Here is a 22,827-nt window from a genome sequence, read left to right as displayed (position 1 = left end):
GGCTTAGTATGTGAGGAAAGAGGACATAGGGTCACCACTGTGATTTTGGGATCTCTTAAAGGCACAAGTCTACAATCAACATCCCCTTCTGCCATCACCATCACTACCACCACCATGACTAGGAGGGACGAAGCTCTTTAAATCTCTGATTAGAAATCAGTGTTAAGTTTTAATGTCAAAACTGCATTTTGTTTTATTTTTGCATGAGAAATTTTAGACGCTAGCAAATAATCAATTCTCCTGAAATCATGCAAGACATCGCTAAGTGATCATGACACACTATTCCCTGAGCCAGAATATGTTCTCTGTGTCCACTGCACAAAGCCTTAGATAACCATAACCAACAGACAATAGATGATCCTCAAAATGAAATGTACTAATATTTTCCATCCCTGCAGTTAACAATTTCAAAGAATTACTCACTGTTCATTCACCAAATATTTATCGAGCATGTATTACGTGTCAGCCATTGCCCTACTCTTAGAGAGCTTACATTTTTGTGAGAGAAATACAATAAAGAGAAATAAATGATATTTTAGGTTGTATACATGCCATAAAAAAATAAACAGACAAAAGGCTCTAAGGAGTTTTGGAAGTGGGAGAAGTGGCTATTTATAGATGTTGTAAGATTCACTGATAAGTTCCCAGGTAAAGAAGAGGTGAGGGAAATATATCAGGTAGCGGATTTGGCAAGTAAAAATACCTGAAGGAGACAGCATATTTGTGTCATGTTGATTAGACATCCAACTAGTGATGCCAAATACAGAATTGTCTATAAGGGCATTGAGTTCAGGAGAGTGGTCTAGGTTAGAATTAACCATTTGGTCATAATATTGGTAATGAAATCTTGAAAGAGAAGAAGTACAGGGCCTAAGCAATAGGGGACACAAGTTTTGGACATTAAGGTGAGGGAGAATAAGCAAAGGGGATTGAAAAAGTATACCTACTGACTAAGGCCAGAGGGAAACCAAGATAAAATAGTGTTCTGGAAGCCAATGGAATAAAATGACTAGGAAAGGATTGTATGATTATTTATGCTTAATGCTGCTAATAATGAAATGAAACTTGACCACTGAATTTAACAGTATGGAGATTGTTGATTAAAGAGAATTTTTCTGTAAATTGATAAGCAAATGGCCTGATTACAGTGAATAATAGAGATTTGGTGGAGAGGAAGGTGTGACAGTGATTTAAGAGTTTTGCTATAAAGAAGGAAATACTTGGAAAGAGAATGGGGTCAAATCAGGATATTTCCTTGTCTTTCTTCTGTTTTAAGATAGCGATATTAAATTATATTTTTTGGTTGAACTAATTTAAAGTTTTAATGCCTTCAGTTTTATCACATTGTTTTTCTCTCTCTTTTTCACTTTTTTCTGTCATGTTAAAAAAAGGAAAAAAGTATCATTAGGCCAAGAGGAATCTGAAATCTTTTGGGTGTTATTGCAACATCAGATCAAAGACCTGATTGAAGACCCTCAGAAAATTCCTTAAAATAAACTTGCTATTAAAAATTAGATTCGAACAAATGGAAAGACTTTGTATGTCAATCAAATGAGAAATCTTTGTCATGTTCCAGGACTATAAGTAATTGGGCTGACTTTAAAATAGAATTAAGGTGACTTAGAAAAGGAAAGTCTAATCAAATTATGGAGGTATACTAATCTATAAATTCCAGCTGGTTGGGATTTGTGGAAAGGGATGACATTTTGCTAAGGTTGTCATATGTTAGCTTTACCACATCTTACTCTGCCCATCTCTTCTTTGTGAGGTTGACACATTTGCATGTATCTGCTTGTTCTTGCAAGTGGAGATTAATAGGAGGCTTGAGCAAAAATTCATGTGAATTCACTCATTCACTGCCTCACACATCTTTTGAACTCAAGCATGCCCCAGTCTCCTCCACAGCTTAAGGTATCACCCAGTTTCAGTTGCACTGCAAGTTCCTTCCTGCCCATTCAGGTCTCCTACTGCTACTGACACCTGACACCTCAGCATTTCATGGGCCATATTTACATATGTAAAACATATTTATGTTATACTCTGTCACTGTCATTTCCTATTCTGAGGCTCCTATTGGCCAATGGGAGCCTCTTCAAGTCGGCTCCTGTATCTTCTTGGCTTGTTCTCACCAGTTTTTGAGTTCTGCTTTCTCTCTGGCTCAATAATACATTTTGAGCAGACTATATATTCTTTTCTCATCTAATCCTGCAATTGGCCATTTCTCCAGGAAGTCTGGTTTTTCATAGTCAAGAGATAATACCTTACAAATAAATCAGGGTGCTAAATGTGCTCAGTTTCTTAGAGGTGTCATTTTATTTCTTAGCCCTTTCTCAGCCCTCAGCCCTCAGCCCTTAGGAAATACACATGTGTATGTGTATCTACATATATTTATATATGTAAAATCATAAATTAATGCTGACGTTTCTAATTCTGATGTAATAACGCAACAGGGTTCTTTTTGTCTACTCCTTCCATATTCATATCTTCTTTAAAAGAACTTATCTTAATAAAATTGATTCTATGTCTACTGAGTTTACTTGGGGAATAACATAAGTCATTTACCTTCTATTTTGAAACCACTTGAACTGAAGTGCTTTCTCATATCACAGGTAGCCTTTTAATTGTAAAATATATTTCTCATGCTAAAAAGTCTCTTGAATGCTAGGAATACACATTTTATTTATGGAATTATCATATGGACATTTTATGATAAACTATCTAACCAGATATATAGTTTATAGGGGAAGTTGTCCAGCCAATCTTTATAAAAAACAGTTTAAAGTCTAATGCATGAATAATAATCCAGGCAAAGGATAGTTGGGCTCATAACAAGTAGGTCATGGTGGAGCAGTAAATGGTGAGAAGTAGATGCTTTTTGAAGACAGAACTAACAGGATTAATTATGGATTTTATGAATATTTGATGATGAAAGAAAGAGAAAGGTCTAGCATAGTTTTAATATTTTTCATGTAAAGAACTAGAAGAATGAAATTGCACTGTACTAAAATGAACAAGACTAGAGAAGGGGCATATTTAGTCTGTCAGGATGGATTCAGTTTTGCTGTGGTAACAAACACTCTGAAGTCTCAAGGACTAAAATAACACGCTTATTTCTTAGGATGGCTGTCCACCTGACACCGGTGTCCTTCTTAGACAGGTGTTTGTTTGTTTAATTTTAAATCTCCATTAAGGAGCACGAACTTCTGTGAGTCTTTTTTTCATCTCAAAGCCTAACTTAGTATGGTCAATTCAGTGCTTAATCTTCCTTACCCATTCTGAGGAATCAGAGTATACTCACCCACTGCTTGGCCAACACTCCCCGTGTTTCTTAAAATGAGCAGAATTATGAGTTAGTGACCTCAGACTGCAATGCTTTGTTACTCTTTAGTTCATTTTGCAAATTTTGCAATATTTTTTTTTACCTTGAGCTTTTTAGTTTTTACTTCTTAATCTTTGCTCCTTTAAAATCTACCATTGATTCTTATAGAATGGAATGTATAAAATAAACATGTTTATCAAAATATAGACAAAACAGAAGTCTTTAGGCACTAAATAATTCCTTTTATGAAGTAAATATATAACTTAGGTGATAGCCATTTGACTGACTTACTTTAATGGATAGATTTCTATTTTTAATAATTAAATTTCCAGGTAACAATGACATGGATATCATTAGTTGTAGGGGGGAAAAAAGGCAATGAATATTCAGCATAGCACAGGTAGAATAAAGATGCATTAGTTTTCTATTGCTAAATAACAACATCATAATTTATCATAAATTTAGCATCTTAAAACAACGCTCATTATTAGCTCACGGTTCTGTAGGTCAGAAGAGCATCACGATGTGACTGGTTTCTCTGCTAATGGCATCACCAGGCTGAAATAAAGATGTCAGTCAGGTTGAGCAATTATCTGAAGGCTTTGGGAAAAATGTTTGAATCCAAATTAATTCTTGTTGGCAGAATTCAGTTCCTTGAAGTTGAAGAGCGTGTAGTCACCATTTCCTTGCCGGTTGCCCACGAGGGGCCTCTCTAAACTCCTATTTCCCCTCATGTGGCGCCTTCAATCCTCAAGCCAGTAATGGTGCAGAAGATCCTTCCTTTGCTTTGTCTCTCTGAATTCCTCCGTCTCTGACCTTGACACCTACATTTCAAGGGTTCATGCAACTGATTAGGCCAGGCCCACCCAGATAATCTCCCTATCTTAAGGTCAATCGGTTTGAGGCATTAATCACGTTTTCAAACCCTCTTTACCATAGAAGGTAACAGTCTTAGTCAGTCCATGCTGGCAGAACAAAGTGCCAAAGACTGGGTAGCTTATAAGTAGAAGAAATTCATTCCTCACAATTCTTCAGCCTGAGATTTCCAAGATCAAAGCACGAGGAAATCAGGGCTGTGGTGAAGTCCTGCTTCTCTGTTCATCAGTGGCTTTGTGACCTAGTCACCTCCCAAATTCTCCAGCTCTTAATATATATGGAGTTAGAATTTCAACATATGAATTTTGGAGGACAAAATATATAGTCTATAGCAGTAACAAAATCACAAGAATGATATCTTGTTATATTCATAGGTTCCATTCACACAAGAGGAAGAGGTTTTACAAGGGTGAGTATCATTTGGGGTCATCTTGGAATTCTGCCTCCCACTCAAGTATTCCTAAAACTATTAAATTACGCCTTCATTTTACATAAAATAAATATAGAATATAAATTAAATTATTGTTTAGATTTGAGTAAATGACTTTTAGGTAAGCAATTTTTGCCACTGATAATAAAATTTAGTGTAAATTGTCCTAAACCTTTTCATAAAAATATGAGATATTATAGAAGGAAAATGAATAAAACATGACTGTTCTGAAACAAAAAAAAAATGATAACCACAGAGACAGGCATCTTTATGAGAAAAGCCATTCAAATCAAAACTAGAAGTCCATGAGCTGATTGTCAAAATGAATAAAAAAATGTTTAGAGTTCATGAGCTTATTAATCAAAGTCCATTGTGTCGCAAAAGGTTAAAATTGAATTGTGTTCTAATTAGAATTTTGAGAGTCCCATCCCTTGACAAGATATGAAGACAAAACTTTATTCTAAAAGAAAATGTCTGGAATTGTGATTATATCAAGAGGGGCCTCTGAAAACATTAATAGCTTCAGGGTAAATTGAATCTTCCCACCTGGATTTCCGGCTTTGTGACCAGTTGGCGCTTTGCAATGATAGGGTTAGCCTAGGACAGAACAAAGGAAATTAAACAGATCAGTGTCATAGATTTGTAGTTTCAAGAGACCATTCTAAGCATTTATAAATCATCAGTGTATGATTGAACTGCTGTCCTGGAAAACATTGTAGGTCAAAATTGCATAGTGTAGCTCCTACAAATACTCTCGATTATTTATTTCTTTATAGCTTGTGTACTCATTTCTTAGCCTCAAAAGGGGAAATAGCATACCGTTACACTGGATGCCTTCCTAAGTGGCCGGAAGCCTCAGTTCTGTGCACAGTAACCATGAGAAGCAAGCAGCCCCACTAATCACTCAATCTGATTATTAACCTTTAAAAATAAACACAGGTTGGAAAGTTTATTTCCACCTAAGAAAAGAGAAAGGAAATCAATAATGGCTTACATTCTATTTGTGAACTAAAATGCTCAAGCTTCTGAATAAAATGTGTCACAAACAATATGACAATGTAAAAAAAAACTTATTGCAAAGACTTGCAAAAAGAACAAGAATTGCTTTTGATGGATTTTGATATGACAAATAATGTCATTCAATATGACAATAAATATCAGCAAGAATTTGAAACAAAGAATAACAGAGGAAGAAAGAAAATATTTGCTAAGCATCTACTGAATATAACCATAAACTTTGTTAGATGCTTTCACATGATACCTCATATGATAGAAACCAAAGATGATTAATGTTTACTAGTGTGGACTACAGGATCAGTATTAGGCTTAAATTCTTACTCTACATGTAACAATTTGGGTAAATGAAATATCTTGTATATTTACTCTATACTTTGGAAAATAGAAATAGTAATAACAACTTTATATCATTACTATGATAATAAATGAGACAATACAGACAAAACACTTAAAACAGCACTCACCTTGTACATGCAAATCTTTATTATCCTTGTTGTTGTTGTTGTTGTTATCTAATTTTATTGAAAATCCTGGAGATCTGTCTTCTTACTCAGTTTGTAGAAACCTGCAGTCATTTTAAGCATGTATCACTTCCATACTTAAAATGACTGACATCATATTCATGATGTTTACTACATCCAAAAGAGGGCAGATGCCGAAGAACAATTGCCTCAAGAAAAACTGATTAAAGGAAAAGAGTAAAAGCATTAGCTTGCTTGGGGCAAACACAACCAGACACCAATAAAAAGAATTTAATAGATGAGTTGACAATTTCATGAATGTCAATGCAGAATATGAGACAGTTTGAAATTCTGGGAGCTGTAGAAATTAGGGTTATCTATGCATTTCAGAGTCTTTCTCCACAAAACCCACTAGGTAATAATAGAAAAGATTGAGAAAAGCCCTCAGAAATTTGTATTGTGGTGCACTCCTGAGGGAGGGTAATAGCAGAGGCCACATGAGAAGGACAAGAATTTCCTCTAGAATCATTTTCTTTTCTTTTCAATTTCTAATTATTATAGATACATAATTGTTATATATATTTATTGGGCACATGTGATGCTTTGATACAAGCATACAATGTGTAATAATCAAATCAGGGTAATTGGGATATCCATCACCTCAAGAATTTATTATATATTTGTGTTAGCAAAAATTCTAATTCCACTTTTTTAGTTATTTTAAAGTATATAATAACTTATCATTGAATATAGTTACTCTGTTGGGCTATCAAATATTAGTTCTTGTTCATTTTATCTAAATATAGGTTTGTACCCATTAACCATCCCACTTTTCCCCCCACTCTCTACTATCTTTCCCAACATCTGGTAAACATCATTCTACTCTCTATTTTTCTGATATCAATTGTTTCAATTTTTAGCTCCCACATATGAATGAGAGTATGCAAAATTTGTCTTTCTGTGCTTGGCTTATTTCACTTAACATAATATTCTCCAGTTCCCTCCGTGTTGTTGCAAATGATGGGATTTCATTATTTTTAATGGTTGGACAATGTTTCATTGTGTATATATATCTCACATTGTCTTTATTCATTCCTCTGTTGATGGACACTTAAGTTGATTCCAAATCTTAGCTCTTAAGAATAGTGCTACAATAAACATGAGGGTGAAGCTATATTTTTGTTATATGGATTTCTTTTCTTTCAGATATACACCTAGCAGTAAGATTGCCGGGTAATATGATATCTTGAATTTTAGTTTGTTGAGTAACCTCCTTACTGTTCTCCATAGTGGTTGTACTAATTTACATTTCCACTTGAACAGGGTACAAATGTTTCCCTTTCTCCACATCCATGTGTCAGCATTCCTATTGCCTTTTTGATAAAAACCACTTTAACTGGACTGAGATAATACTCAGTGTAGTTTTTATTTGCATTTCTCTGATGACTAATAATGGTGAGCATTTTTTCATACACCTGTTGGCCATTTGTATGTCTTCTTCTGAAAAATATCTATTCAGATCTTTTGCCAATTTTTAAATTGGATTATTTGTTTTTTTCCTACTGAGTTGCTTGAGCTCATTATATATTCTAGTTATTAATCCCTTGTCAAATGTGTAGTTTTCAAATATTTTCTCCCATTCTGTGGGTCATCTCTTTAATTTAGTGATTGTTTCCTTTCCTGTGCAGAGTTTTTAGCTTGATTTCATCCCATTTGTCCATTTTTATTTTGGTTGCCTGTGCTTTTGAGGTATTACTCAAGAAATCATTGCCCATACCGATGTCCTGGAGCTTTTCTTCAATAGTTTCTTTTATTAGTTTCATAGTTCATGCTTTAGATTTAAGCATTTAATCCAATTTGATTTGATTTTTGTATGTGGCAAGAGATAGGGGACTAGTTTTATTCTTCTGCATATGGATATTTAGTTTTAACTGAACCATTTATGGAAGATATCATTGTTTCCCCAATGTATGTTCTTGGAAACTTTGTCAAAAATGAGTTCACTATAGAAGTGTGAATTGATTTCTGGGTTCTCTCTTCTGTTTTATTGGTCTGTGTGTCTGTTTTTATGCCAGTAATATGCTGCTTTGGTTATTACAGCTCTGTAGTATAATGTTAAGTCAGGAAATGTGAACCCTCCAGTTTTGTTTTTGCTCAGGATGGCTTTGGCTATTCTGGGGTCCTTTTGTGGTTCCATGTAAATTTTATTAATAGATTATTTTTGCTATATCTCTGAAGAATTCATTGGCATTTTAATAGGGATTTTATTGAATCTGTAGATTGCTTTGGGTAGTATAGACATTTTAACAACGTTGATTCTTCCAATCCATGAGCATGGTATATCTTTCCATTTTTTTGCGTCCTCTTCAATTTCTTTCTTCAATGTTTTATAGTTTTCATTGTAGAGATCTTACACTTCTTTAATTAAGTTTATTCATATGTATTTTATTTTGTTTGTAGCAGTATCTTTATTCATTCAAAAAAAAAAAAGCCTTAACGTGTGAGATGAGGGTTAGGTAATCATCACTGCTGTCCATAGGTGAAAACTTATAAATAATTATTCAGAGTGGACTTGGACATGGCACAAACCAGAGGGAAAATTTAAAATAACATTACATTAAAAGAAATGAAGAATGTCTTCAATAGCGCCATAGTAAATTTGATACAGCTAAAGAAAGAATCAGTGAGCTTAAAGGTAGGCCAAACTGAAATACAAAGAATAAAAGAAGAAACAAAAATACCTCAAAACATTTACCAGAGGTAAAATTATTTTAACCATTCAAAAATATACATAATTGAAATTTCCCAAAGAGAAGAGAAAGATAACAGTGCAGAAGAAATATTCAAACAAATAATGAAAGATATCCAAAGTTAACAGTAAACATCAAGAAGCTCAGAGGTCACCAAACAGGATAAGTACTATAAAATTATAAGAAAACAAGCCATACAAACAAAGAACACCCCATAGATATTTTTAAACTGCTGAAAACAAAACAAAAAATACTGAATTCAGCCAGTGAGAGGGAAAAACATTACATATAAAGAAATAAGAGTAAGAACTATAACTGACATTTTCTGAGAAATCATACAGTAGAGAAGAAGGCAATGGAATAACATCTTTAACGTGCTGAAGGAAAAGAAACAACACAAAGCGACCACCATATCATTCTCTGTTAAGCAAAATTATCTTTCAAACATGAAAGATTTTCTCAACTAAACAAATACTCATGGAATTAAAAGTGTTAAAGGAGGTTGAGCACAGTGGCTCATGCCTATAGTCCCAGCATTTTGGGAGGCTAAGGCAGAAGTATTGTGGGAGGATAGCTTGAGGCCAGGAGTTCAAGACCAGCCTAGGCAACAGAGTGAGACTCCATCTCTAAAAAATAATTTAAAACTTAGTCAGGCATAGTGGCACATGCCTGCAGTCCCAGCTATTTGGGAGGCTGAGGTGGGAGGATTGCTTTGCTCAGGAGTTGAAGGCTGTAGTGAGCTATGATAAGGCCACTGCCTTCCAGCCTGGCAGCCTGGGTAACAGAGAGAGACTTTTTCTCTAAAAAAAAAAAGTGTTAAAGAAAGTTCTTCAACTAAAAATAATATACAAATAATATACTAGACTTAATCATGGAATTATGCAAATAAATAAATAGCATTGGATATAGAATAAAGGAAAATTCAATTGTGATTTTTTTTAAAAAATAAAATCTCTCAAACATAATTTAACATAAAAATATTAGCAATTTAGTTTATATTTTAACTTATGCAAAAGTAAATAGCAAAACAGGATGAAAGGAAGGAATTGGAGTATACAGTTATAAAATTCTTAACTACATATGAAGTCTTATAATAGTATTCAAAGTGAGACTCTAAGTGTACAGTGTAAACCTCAGGACAATAAATTTATGGAAAGATCTATAAAGAATGAGTTGATGATAACGGATAGTAGCTTTATGCTTAGTAATGTAATACTGAAAACAAAACTGATATTGTTTAACCAGTGAATGGATAAATAAACATTGCATGTTACCTCCATACAATGGAATATGTGAATTGCTGTTCAGCAATAAAAAAAAATGTCAATTATAGGAGTGAAACGTCAGTAAATTTTTTAAGCATTGAAATTTACTCTTTTCAAAAAGCTTTAGATTTCAGATATGCACTAAAATCAAGAAACTACTCTTAATCCACATTCCCTTTATTGTATTTCTCTCAGAAAAATACAAATTTTTGTTTGGGTGTTAATGTTTTGTTTCCTTTTCTGAACATATTTTTATAGAGTTTGATACATGATTTTGTAGTGAGTATAATATTGTTTATAAATGTCATAAATAGGTTGACATACATTTATCTTATACTATATACTGTATTTATAATTAGAGTATAACTTTTTGGAAAGAGAATTTGATCTTTTGTATTATTCTGTATCTCTCCTTAGTCTATTTCTTATTATCAATATAGTTAACAGAAAAAGGAGATAGAATAGAGGCCATGAAATCATAATTATGCTAGTAGAAAGAATCTTTATAATATAAAAATTAACAGCCTTTAGGATTAATAATTTCTTTAAGAATATGAGTCTCCACAAATCTTTAAGAATATTTGGAATTATCAAATAAATAATTGTTTTATTTACCGATGGGAGAATGCAGATTATCCAAATGCTATCAGAAGGTTCAGTGGAACCTAGGATTTTGACTCCTAAATCAATATACTATTTTTCCCAGTACATCTTGCTTTCTTTTATAAGGTAAATTCCACCTGGAGCTGGTCCACATATGAATAAAAAGACTCTGCATTCCAAATTCTGGACTTCTTTGAGAGGTGGTAGCAAATTTTTATGAAATATGCATTTTCTGTCATATTTTTATTAAGGCTAATTTTTCCATCATCCCTACAGATTTCTCTGTCTTCTTGAGAGTAGAAATGAAATCGCTCTTCTAAAGAACTTGTAGTTCCATCCTCTCACAGTTAAGTATATAAATTTCATAAAAAATTAGGAGTGGGTTGACTATCACCTTGATAATAGCTAGACATTCATAGAGAGCTATAGTCTATGGAGCAGAATTTCTTCTACTTAAGAGCTGCTTGAATGTAGTTTTCAGTAGCTATACTTGAAAGACTTCACATATGTTAATTATCGCAATCAAGACTCATAAAGCCTCGAATTTTATAACTTTTCAGAGAGCCTCTGGGAATAGAATATCTTCCAATTCAGTGGACAAGTTAAATCCAATTATGTTTCCTTCCTTCTTTTGGCAGCCTCTCCTTTTGTACTCTTACAATCTGCAAATGTGGAAAACTGCAAAAAAAAGAAAAAAAGAAAAGACTCCAAACTGTATTATTATCAGAAAAAACACAGTCCAACATTATCCTACCATTCATTATAAGCTTTTCTTTTGGCAAAAGTTCCCTGTGTTTATTTCTGAAAAGAGAGTAAATTCTGGACTGAAAAGAGAAAACTTGTAAACATTACCAGGATGTGTTATAGATACAGCTATACACACACAACCACACAACCACAACAAAAAGCTACCTCTGAGTTTCAAGCATAGACATTTGCTGCCTCTTAAACTTTTCTCATTTTTAATTAGAAAGAAAGAAAACCCAAGGAACTGAGAGACCATACATAAATACAATGGTAAAACCATATATAAAAATGGAACTTTGACCAACAACTTGCAGCAAACTACCCAGGAAAGCAACTCCTTTGTCTAAAATAAACAACAAAGGAAGTCAGCCTACTCTATTACTCTTGTAGGAAGGTAGACAGAGTAACAGTTCAGAAAGCTAAACGATAACTCTCTAGTAACAATTCAGAAAGCTAAACAATAACTTCTGTAACAACTGACCCCAATGGCCAGGACCTAATCAAAAACTGACAACTTCTCTATTTTTTTTTTGTTCCTGCTTCTAATTTAGGAATGACCAGAGAATATCAAACATGCACTCCTCATCAACTGCATGGGATGTCCCGGTTCTAGTTAGCCGCCTACAGCTTGTCCGTGCCAACAGTCTGTGATCCAGGTCAGACCCAAAGCCCTCCTTTTTCCACTCTAAAGCTTTCCCACACCTCTGCTTGCCTTTGGATCTCTGCCAAAACACAAATGATGGAGACTTACCACCTTACTATAGCAAGCTCCAAATAAACAGCCTTTGCTTTTCACATTTGGTTGGTCTTCATTTATTTCCCAGAGCAAAAAGTCAAAAACAACAACAAAAAAAGCTCAATTTCAGAAAGTCTAATGCTTTAGTTTCCTTCTTGGTTCAAAATATCCACTTTCATCAAAAAATATACTTCATCTTTTCAATTTTTTTCTAATATATCTCTGAAGGAAATTGTTTTGTGGTATTTTTGCAATTTATCTAAATAATAAACACTGTATCTACATGTTTCCTAATGTTCTCATTCTATATGCACTTTTGCATACACTTTGCATACAGAATCAATATTTTAATATGTTTCACTAAAGTTTTAAGGTAATTATCAGTAAATACATTTGTACATATATGTGTGTATACATACATGTATATAAAATTTTAGTATATTGAATTAAATATATAATTCAATGGAATACAATATTTATTTATTACTACACACTGAAATTGTATTTTCTATGTGCTTATTATGTAAGTAATTATATAACCAATAGCTGTTAATATATATATTTTTTAAATGTATATGGAATTTTCTTTAGGGTAATTAGGAATTTATAACTGATTATGAATTATTCTATGTATTAAAAATATCATCAAATTTTTTAGCACTGGTTTTTATTATTCATATTTTGATAAGGGATAAAGAAAATCAAATTTTCTATACATTTCTGCTTGATGAGTTACATATTTCTTATTGATCATTGGATAATCTATTTAGAATTATTTATTTTTATGGTTTATATTTAAGAACATCTGGCAGATTTATAATAGAGATTTTTCATTAATTTGTTCATAATAATCAAATGGGATTACTTAAACAATACATGAAGTCAGAAGCAGGCAAAGAGAATATAGAGCCACTCAAATCCAAATGTTATTCATTCTTATTCCTATGTATCAACAAGCTTTGCACAGTTACTTCTTTTACTGGGCTTTTTTTTTTTATTACCTTCTTGTATAATCTCTATTGTTATTCTACCTGATATTTATCTTTTAGTTTAGATCAAATAGATGTGAGCCTCTGAGTGTCAGGAAACTTTTATTCATGTTTATGTGTACCCACATTTTATTTAGCAAAGCATATTAATACTATTTAACAGAGCAGATAATAGTTTCAAAGTATACAAGATTTAAACCATATCAATACAGCTTACAATGATTTAATGTGACACTAGACAAGGTTTTTAACCTATATAAGCTTCAGTTTTCTCATTTATAAACTAGAGACGATAATAGTATCTATTTAAAAGTATAAATCTGAGTATTAAATTGAGCAATCCTTATAACATGCTTAGACTGCAATTTTGCATGAACTTCTCAATAAATGCTAGATATTTAACAGTGCTTTGTTAAATGAATGACTTTCACTATCATTGGACCAAAAGAATGGCTTTCCACTATGTCTCTTTCATGTTCTTTACCACATGATTTCTATAAGGAGGCATAACATATTTTCTTTCCTAAACAGAAAACTCAGCCTGTGAGGAAAATCTCACTGGAGTAGTATCTAGCCACTTTTAGCTGGAATTCCAGTGCAAGAGGTAAAATCATTTATTCCCTTCCTAAACAACATTCTACTTACTTCATTGAATTCATCAGCACACAAACTCTCTGAGGAATTATATTCAAAGTCTGAAGACATTTGAGATCTTTATACAGGCCCCTTTCTCTTCCTAGACATCTTGTATCTCACTCTTCTTGAAATGACTGTGGTTTTCTCAACCTTAATGTTTCAGATAAAATGATCTTCTCCTCAGTGATTGTGTTAAGTGGAGTAGCATCCACCTCCACTTCCATTTCTTCCCCATTACTTCTGAGGTACTGCTCAGTTTTCTTTACTGGACCAATCACACATTGTCATTATTTTGCTTATTCATTTTCCTTCTTTTTTATTGCTTGTTGTTATTGCTGTTTTATTTACCTGATTCTTTCCATGGGCTGTATGATCTATGAAGGATGAGATTTTCTTTGTCGTGTTTCCTGCTAAGCAGAATGCCTAGGACATAATACATGTACCAAGAATTTGTTGAAAGACCATATGCTGGGAAATCTAGAACTTGTTTGTTTTAATTTCACTCCTAAATTTAGAATAGCAAAGAGAAATGGAAAGCATTGAGATTAGGGAACAGTAAACAAATAAGGGATATAAAATTTTCCTTCTATGAAAATGTAATTATTTAAGCAACTTTCAGTAAGAATCCAAATATTATATACAGATACAGAAAATGATACTATAGGGGCACAGAAAACAATACCTCAAAATATGACACATTAGTGTGCTGAGTGCTTTAAATTAAAAAAAAAAATGAAAGGACTCAGATAAGCTTCAGAAACGAGGTCTCTCTCTAACTGTCCTGCCATGCTGTCTTTTTGATCCTCTTTCTTTCCTGAACTCCACTGGGAGGGACTCTCTAAAATTTCCTTATGTAACTAAGAAAACTTATTTCTGAAAGAAATGCAATTGTCTTCAGACTCTCTTCCTAGTAAACTCATCAAATAATCAGGAGAGATTAACAACCAGAGAAGAAAAGAGACTTGGAGTCACTACACTGAAACAGACTTTTCATCTAGATTTCTGAGGACAGCTCCTAGAGAGACTTTATCTGTATAATATGACAACTTTTGTTCACAGCAAAGTCCTGCCCTTCATCTGCCAGCCACCTCACTCAGAGATCACAGGAACTTTGTCTCAGGCCATTGTTCTTTGGACCCACTCTTTCCTCTTAATAATCATTTACTTCTGCAACCTCCATCACTCCTTCCCCCGTGAAGTAGGGTATACAACAATCTGGATCTCATTGTGTTATTGGGACATCACTCATAACCATTCTCCTATGATTCCACCATGTGTATGCATGTTAAATAAATTCTGTATGACTTTTTCTCCTATTAATCTGTCTTTTGTCAGTTCATTTTCAATTAACTTTTAGAAACCAAAGGAGAAGCTTTTCCTCTTTGATCCTATAATATCTTGTGGAAAGATTTATGTAATTTCAATGTTACTTAATGTTATAAGGCATCTATTAATATCATGTAATAACAATCTATAACAACAAATGAAATGCACAAATTATTTGGAAATCGCCTAAGGATTACAGCTATTCAGAGGAATCTTTGGTGTCCACGAATTTAAACATTTTCTCTTCTGCAACTAAAAACTATTTTCTTGAATAGAAACCCTACTGGACTAACTGAACTAGAATGGGATTCTCATAATATTTGGTACAATTAATGTGACACATTTTCTGTTTGGTATTTTAGTTATTTCTTTACTTTTTAGATGCTGTGTGCTTGCTATGAGACTGTAAAATCCCATAAGATGGGTAATTTATTAATTATTTGGCATCCCCTATAATGCATTGAGTATTACTTTTCTTACAAGAAATGCTGACTAAATGAAATCTATATATGATTGAGCTCATAGTATGCTTTTTACACTGCTACCACTTAAAGTCACAGTTTTATCTTTCTTCAAAATCCTAATCATTTATTGAGGCTTATATTTATAGATAGTTGCCACAGTAAGTACAAAATAAAATTATATTGAAAGATCTGACCTAATTTAAATTCATTTGGGTTCCTTATCCAGAGAAACTGTGAGACAATACATGTGTAATTTAAGTTGCTAAATTTAAAAGTAATTTTTATGCAGCAATATAAGTGTACTACAGCCATGCATCAAAATTATTCATCTACTCATTCAAAAATACATTAATCACACAAGTTACTATGATAGACTAACAAAAAAAAGCAAAGGGTAACAAAATATAAGAAGATGTGGTAGTTATGACCTCGGCTCACATTTCCAACTCTAATAGATAGATAAGACATGAGAACACATAAGTATTAATGAAGAAAAGAGGGAAATATCTTAAAAAACTGAAATTCAGGACTATGAGAGCACTGCACTTCATTTAGGATAATGGTCTCAAGTTCCATCCAAATTGTTTCAAAAGGCATTAATTCATCATTCATCATGGCTGAGTAACATACTATATAGCGTAGTTTGTTAATACACTCAGGAATTGATGGACTTTTGGGTTGATTTCACATCTTTGCAATTTTGAATTGTGCTGCAATAAACATTCACGTGTAGGTATCTTTTCGAGAAAATTATGCCTTTCCTTTTTGAATACATACCCAGTTGTGGGATTGCTAGATCAAATTACATGTATATTTTTTTCTTTGAGGAATCTCACACTGTTTTCCAAGAGGTTGTGCTAATTTGCAGTCCTAGCAACAGTGTATAAGCATTCATTTCACATTGAGTCCACACCAGCACCTATTGTTTTTAGACTTTTTAATAAAAGCCATTTTAATTGGCCTAAGATATATCATTGTGGTTTTAATTTACATTTCCCTAATGATTAGTGACACAGAGCATTTTTTAAATATGTTTATTGGCCATTTGTCTATCTTATTTTGAAAATCTGCTGTTTATGTCTTTTGCCCACTTGTTAATGGAGTTGTCTGATATTTTTTCTTGCTGATTTGCTTGAGCTCTTTGTAGATTCTGATTATTAGCCCTTTATCAGATGTATAGCTTGTGAATATTTTCTCCCCTTTTGTAGGTAGTCTGTTTGTTCTGTTGATTATTTCTTTAGCTATGCGGAAGCTTTTTAATTTAATCAAGTCCCATTTATTTATTTTTGTGTTTGCTGTGATTATTAGCATCGGTGTTGTCTTCACAAATTCTTTGCCTAGACCAATGTCTAGAAGAGTTTTTCCAAACTTTTCTTCTAGAATTCTTATGGTTTCATGCCTTACATTTAAGTCTTTGATCCATCTTGAGTTAATTATTATGTGTGGTGAGAGATATAGATCCTGTTTCATTATTCTGCATGGGGCTATACAAATTTCCCAGCATGATTTATAGAATAGGGTTTATTTTTCAGTGTATATTGATGTCTACTTTGTCAAAGACTAGGTGACTCTATGTGGATAGTTTTAATCTGGGTTCTCTGTTCTGTTCTATTGATCTATGTCTCTGTTTTTGTGCCAATTCCATGCTTTTTTGGTTGCTATATCCTTGTAGTACAATTTGAAGTTTGGTAACGTATTGCCTCTAGATTTGTTCTTTTTGCTTAAAATTGCTTTGGTGATTCTGTCTCTCTTCTGGTTCCAAACAAAGTATAAAATTACTTTTTCTAGATCTGTGAAATATGATCTTGGTATGTTGATGGAGGTTGCATTGAATTTGTAAATAACTTTGGGTACTATGGACATTTTAACAATATTGATTCTTCCAATCCATGAGCATGACATGTTTTCCCATTTATTTGTGTTATCTGTGATTTCTTTCTTCAGTGCTTCACAGTTCTTTTTGTAGAGATCTTTCACTTCCGTGGTTAAGTATATTCCTAGGTATTGTATTTTCTTTGTAGCTATTGTGAATGGTATTGAGTCTTTTATTTGACTCTGAGTTTGATTGTTATTCGTTTATAGAAGTGCTACTGATTTGTACACATTATTTTGTAACCTAAAACTGTCCTGAATTTATATATCAATTCTGGGGGTCTCTTATTGGCATTTTTGGGGTTTTCTAGTTATAAGATCATATAATCAGCAAAGTGATGATTTGACCTCCTCTTTCCTGATGTGGATACCTCTTATTTCTTCCTTTTGCTTGATGACTCTGGCAATGACTTCTAGCACGATATTGAATAGAAGTGGTGACAGTGGGCATCCTTGTCTTGTTCTACTTCTTTGTTGAAATGCTTTCAACTTTTCCCTATTCAGTATGATGTTGGCTGTGGGTTTGTCATATATGGTTTTTAAATTTTGAGACATGTTTCTTCTATAGTTGGTGTGTTGAGGGTTTTTATCATGAAAGGATGATGAATTTTGTCCCTTTTCTGTAACTATGGGAAGGATCATATGGCCTTTGTTTTTTATTCTGTTTATGCATTGAATCACATTTATTGATTTATGCATTTTGAACCATCATTGCATCTCTGGGTATAAGCTCATGTGGTCCTGAGGGATAATTTTTTGATGTGCAGTTGAATTCAGTTTGCTAGTATTTTATTGAGGATTTTTACATTGATATTCATAAGGGATATTGTTACCAAGTTTTCTTTATTTGTTTTATCTTTTCCTGCCATTGGTATCAAGGTGATACTGGTTTCACAGAGTGAGTTGCGGAGGATTCCCTCCTTATCAGTGTTAGGAAATATTTTCTGTAGTATGGTATCAGCTCTTCTTTGTAGGCCGGGTAAAAGTTTTCTGTGAATCCATATGGCTTGGGCTTTTTTGGGGTTGTAAAATTACTTATTACTGCTTCAAATTCATTGCTCATTATTAGTCTGTTCAGGATTTCAATTTCTTCCTGATTGACTCTTAAGAGGTTGTGTGTTTCCAGAAACTTGCCCATTTCCTCCACATTTTCAAGTTTATGTGTGTGGAGATTTTCATAGCATTCACAGGTGATATTTTGTATTTCCATGGTATCAGTTACAATATCTCCTTTTTCATTTCTGCTTGAACTCATTTAGGTCCTTTCAGTTCTATTTCTGGTTAATCTAGCAAGAATCTATCAATTTTGTTTATCTTTTCAAAGAACCATCTTTTTGTTTCATTGATCCTTTGTATTTTTGTTTGTTTTCTCTTCCATTTAGTTCTGCTATGATTTTAGTTATTATTTTTCTTCTGGTGGTTTTAGGTTTGTTTTGCTCTTCCTTTTCTAATTCCTTAAGATGTGTCATTATATTGTTAATTTGTGATCATTCATTCTTTTTGATGTACATATTTAAGACTATAAAATTTTCCCTTAGAACTCCTTTAACTGAATCCTACAAATTTTGTTAGCATGTGTCCCCTTGGTTTTTTGGTTTGAGGAATTTTTTGATTTCCATTGCAATTTCATTATTGACACAATCATTCAGCAGCAAGTTGTCTAAATTCCATGACCATGTGTAGAACTTGGTGTTTCCCTTGGAGTTGATTTTATTCCACTGTGCTTTGAGAAGATACATGGTATAATTTCTATTTTTAAAATTTGTTTAGAGATGTTTTCTGGCCTAAGATGTGATCAATCTTGGAAAATGTTCCATGTGATGAGAAGAAGGTATATTCAGCAGTTTTGGGGTAAAATACTATGTTACAGTCTGTTGGGACCATTTGTACTAGGATTCCATTTAAGTCTAGTGTGCCTTTATTTATTTTCTGTTTGAATGATCTGTCCACTTTGGTGAGTGTAGTGTTGATGTTTTCTACAATTATGATGCTGCTGTTTCTCTTTTTGCGTAGATCTAGTAGGTTTGATTTATGAACCTGGGTGCTTCTGTGTTAGATGCATAGATGTTTAGGATTGTTTTGTCTTCTTGTTGATTTGCTCTTTTTACCATTATATAATGGTCATCTTTGTCTTTCTTTATACTTGCTGATTTAAAGTCAATTTTATCTTCCATAAAAATGGCTACACCAGCTTTTTTGGTTTCCATTTGCATGGAATTTTTTTTCCATACCTTCTTCTTTAGTCTGAATGAGTCCCTGTGAGTTAGATGTGTTTCCTGGAGATAGAAAATATTTGGGTTATATTTTTTTCATCCATTCAGCCAGACTATGTCGCTTGAGTGGGGCATTTAGACCATTCATGTTGATTGATGGAATTAACATGTGGGATGATGTTCCGTTTGTCCTATTGGGTAGTATCTTATTGTTTTGTTTCATTGAGCTTCCTTACAATCTATAGTTGGAATTCTTTATTTGTCATTTCAATATTTCCATTTTGGTTGGTATCCATTGCTAGAAAGCTGGTGTTCCCTTTTGAGGGTATCTTTTGCTCTGACTTTTCATCCTTCCTGAGTTCTTTAACTAATTTCTTCTCATCTGAAGTAGGTGTCACTTCTTATTTTTGGATTTTCTTTTGTTTAAATGGAACTTATTTTTCCCTCTCACTTGTGAGGGTGTATCCATATTAAATGTAGTGTAGGAGCCTTTGTCTTTGCTTGTGGGTACTTTGATGATTTTCTAGATTCTGGATAAATGCCTTGGCTATATTAATATACACCCTTATGATGGTGGCACAAAAAGGCTAGTACAAGGTAGGTTGTTGCAGTGGTGAGCAATGTGTGTGGGTAGATTCCCTGTCTCTTCTTATTCTGCTCTGCAACATCTTTCTGTGGAATTTCTTGTAGGTTCTGGCACTTTTCCCTCAGAATTGCACCTAATTTATGTTTGTTTGTTATTTCTCTTTCATCTAAAACTTTTCCTTCTTTCTGAGGTGATTTGGAAGCTAGTGTCTCTGGTCACTCATCCTGTCTCAATGCCCTTCAATGTTAATTCTTATTTAAAATTTAGATAGAATTCTCAGGTGAAACCATGTGACATAGAGTATTTTTATCAGATTTTTAATTACAAATGAAATTTTTTTTGATTCTTATAGAACCTATCCACATTGTCTATTTCATCTTTGCTTAGTTTTGGTAGTTTGTAATTTTTTAGGAATTAATTCATTCATTTTAAGTTGTTGAATTTATGAGTGTTGGATTAGTTAGAATATTCTTTTATTATGTTCCTAATGGCTACAATGTCTGTAGTGATATCCCCTGTTTAATTTCTGGTAATGATGCTTTCTTCTTTGCTTTTTCATGTTTGTCAATTTTGCTAGAGGTTTATCAATTTTATTAATTTTTAAAAGAACCAGATTTCTTTCATTGGTTCTCTATACAGTCCTCCCTTGGCATCCACAAAATTTGGTTCCAGAACACCAATACCTTTGGTGAAGGGTACTAAGATCTGCAGATGCTTAAGTCGCTTATATCAATGCCATAGTATTTGCCTACATCCTATCCACATCTTCCCATATACTTTAAATCATCTCCAAATTACTTATAATAGCTAATACAATGTGAATGATATGTAAATAGTGGTTATATTATATTTCTCTTTACATTTTTTACTGTTATATTGTCATTTTTAATTTTTTTCACAAATATCTTCAGTTTGAGGTTGGTTGAATTGCAGTCTGCTGAATCCATGGATGCAGAGCCTTCAGATGCAGAGGGCGTCTGTACCTCTTTCCTGTTTTTAACTGTACTGATTTCTTCTCTTCGCCTATCTCTGTTATCGCCTTCCTCCGGCTAGCTTTGGTTTAGTTTTGGTCTTCTTTTTCTGTTTTTTTGAGGTAAGGTATTAGATTTTTTATTTTATATTTTTCTTTCTTTCTAATATAAAAAATAATTGATATAAATTTCCCTCTCAGCCCTGCTTTAGCTGTGTCCCACATATTTTGATAGATCTTCATTTTTATTCACCTTGATATGATTTATTATTTCCTTTGACCATTCTCTTTTTCACCCAAGGATTATTTATCAGTGTGTTGTCTAATTTTGTTTGAAGAATGTCATATTGTCATTTCTCTAGTTTGTTTTTATCATGAATAGAGGACACAATTTGTATGATTTCAATTCTTTTAAGTTTATTGGGGTTTGCTTTATAGTAATTTTGTTTTTTACTTTTTAAGCTAAATTCTCCTTCCATTGTTTTCTGCTGTTGCATCATTATAGTTTTCAACATTTTAAAAGAATAGGGGAAAATACAAGAAAACTAAGGAATTTTTTTAATAAGAAAAGGATAAAAAAAGAGGACTTACAAGTAAGGATTTTTTTTTCAAAAATGTTAATCATTAATTTTTGAATTGTTAGAAAATAATCTTTTCTACCAATAAAATGTAGTTTCTTATCTCTTGTTTTTCTCTTTTTAATTATAAAACATTAATAATATAAAAGTTAACATTTTAACCATTTTTAAGTGTACAGGTCAATAACATTAAGTGCATTCACATTGTTGTTATTATCACCCTTATTTAAAGAATAATACATTTTGGGAAGAAAAGACTGCACTTGAACTCAAACAAGCTTTCCAATAAACTGTATTCTGTAAATTAGAAATCTCATCTTGCTTCAGCGTTGGTAGTTCAAAATGATAGTTGACTGCATGAGAGATATTTAATTGAATGGATAAAGACATTATTTCATTTTTTGAAATCATTATCATAACCTAAGGTCTTTGATGAGATTATTTTAGTTTAAAGAAAATGTTGTAATAATGTAAATTCCTTTGTCATTTTTAATTGTGTAATCGGTATGGTCTTTCATATCAATTTTGAAACTTATTTTAATTACCCATTTTCTCCCATTAACTTCATTTATTTTGAAAGAATGTTTTGTCACATAACCTTGCTTCAAACAGTCATTGTCAGCAGTAAAATGATCAAGGAATTTAGGATAGCAATCTTCCATTGTCATCATATTGATTTCAATTGCTCATTTATCTTGTCACTTTTCTAAATGGAATTCACATCATCATTTTCTTAATCAATTACTGTACCTTTCTTTTATTTTTTGTTCTACCCTCCTCCCCAATTAGTATTAGTATTTAATACTTTCTATAAGCAGATAAAGAGCAAGTCACAATTTTGTACTTTTTCTTATTGTATTATGTTTCATTTTGTTTCTCTCAGATACTTAAAACTTTACCTAGACATAAACACTGAAAGAAAAATTGAGACAGTTGTATGAATAATTTAAAAATATACCCATACATGCCCACAAATTTAGAGATAAAAC

General features: G+C 32.7%; 1 long non-coding RNA gene across 1 annotated transcript; it reads left to right on the top strand.

Annotated features, from left to right (window-relative positions):
• The first annotated feature begins 4,562 nt into the window (after positions 1 to 4,562).
• LOC142869993 (uncharacterized) lies at positions 4,563 to 12,246 on the top strand. The gene is made up of 3 exons (XR_012918520.1): positions 4,563 to 4,604; positions 10,998 to 11,067; positions 12,020 to 12,246. It is a non-coding gene; the product is annotated as an uncharacterized LOC142869993 (long non-coding RNA).
• The last annotated feature ends 10,581 nt before the right edge of the window (positions 12,247 to 22,827 follow it).

Source organism: Microcebus murinus, chromosome 3 (assembly GCF_040939455.1).
Source record: "Microcebus murinus isolate Inina chromosome 3, M.murinus_Inina_mat1.0, whole genome shotgun sequence".
NCBI lineage: Eukaryota > Metazoa > Chordata > Mammalia > Primates > Cheirogaleidae > Microcebus > Microcebus murinus.
The sequence above is the reverse complement of the archived record's forward strand: the minus strand, read 5'-3'. Positions and strand labels throughout refer to the sequence as shown.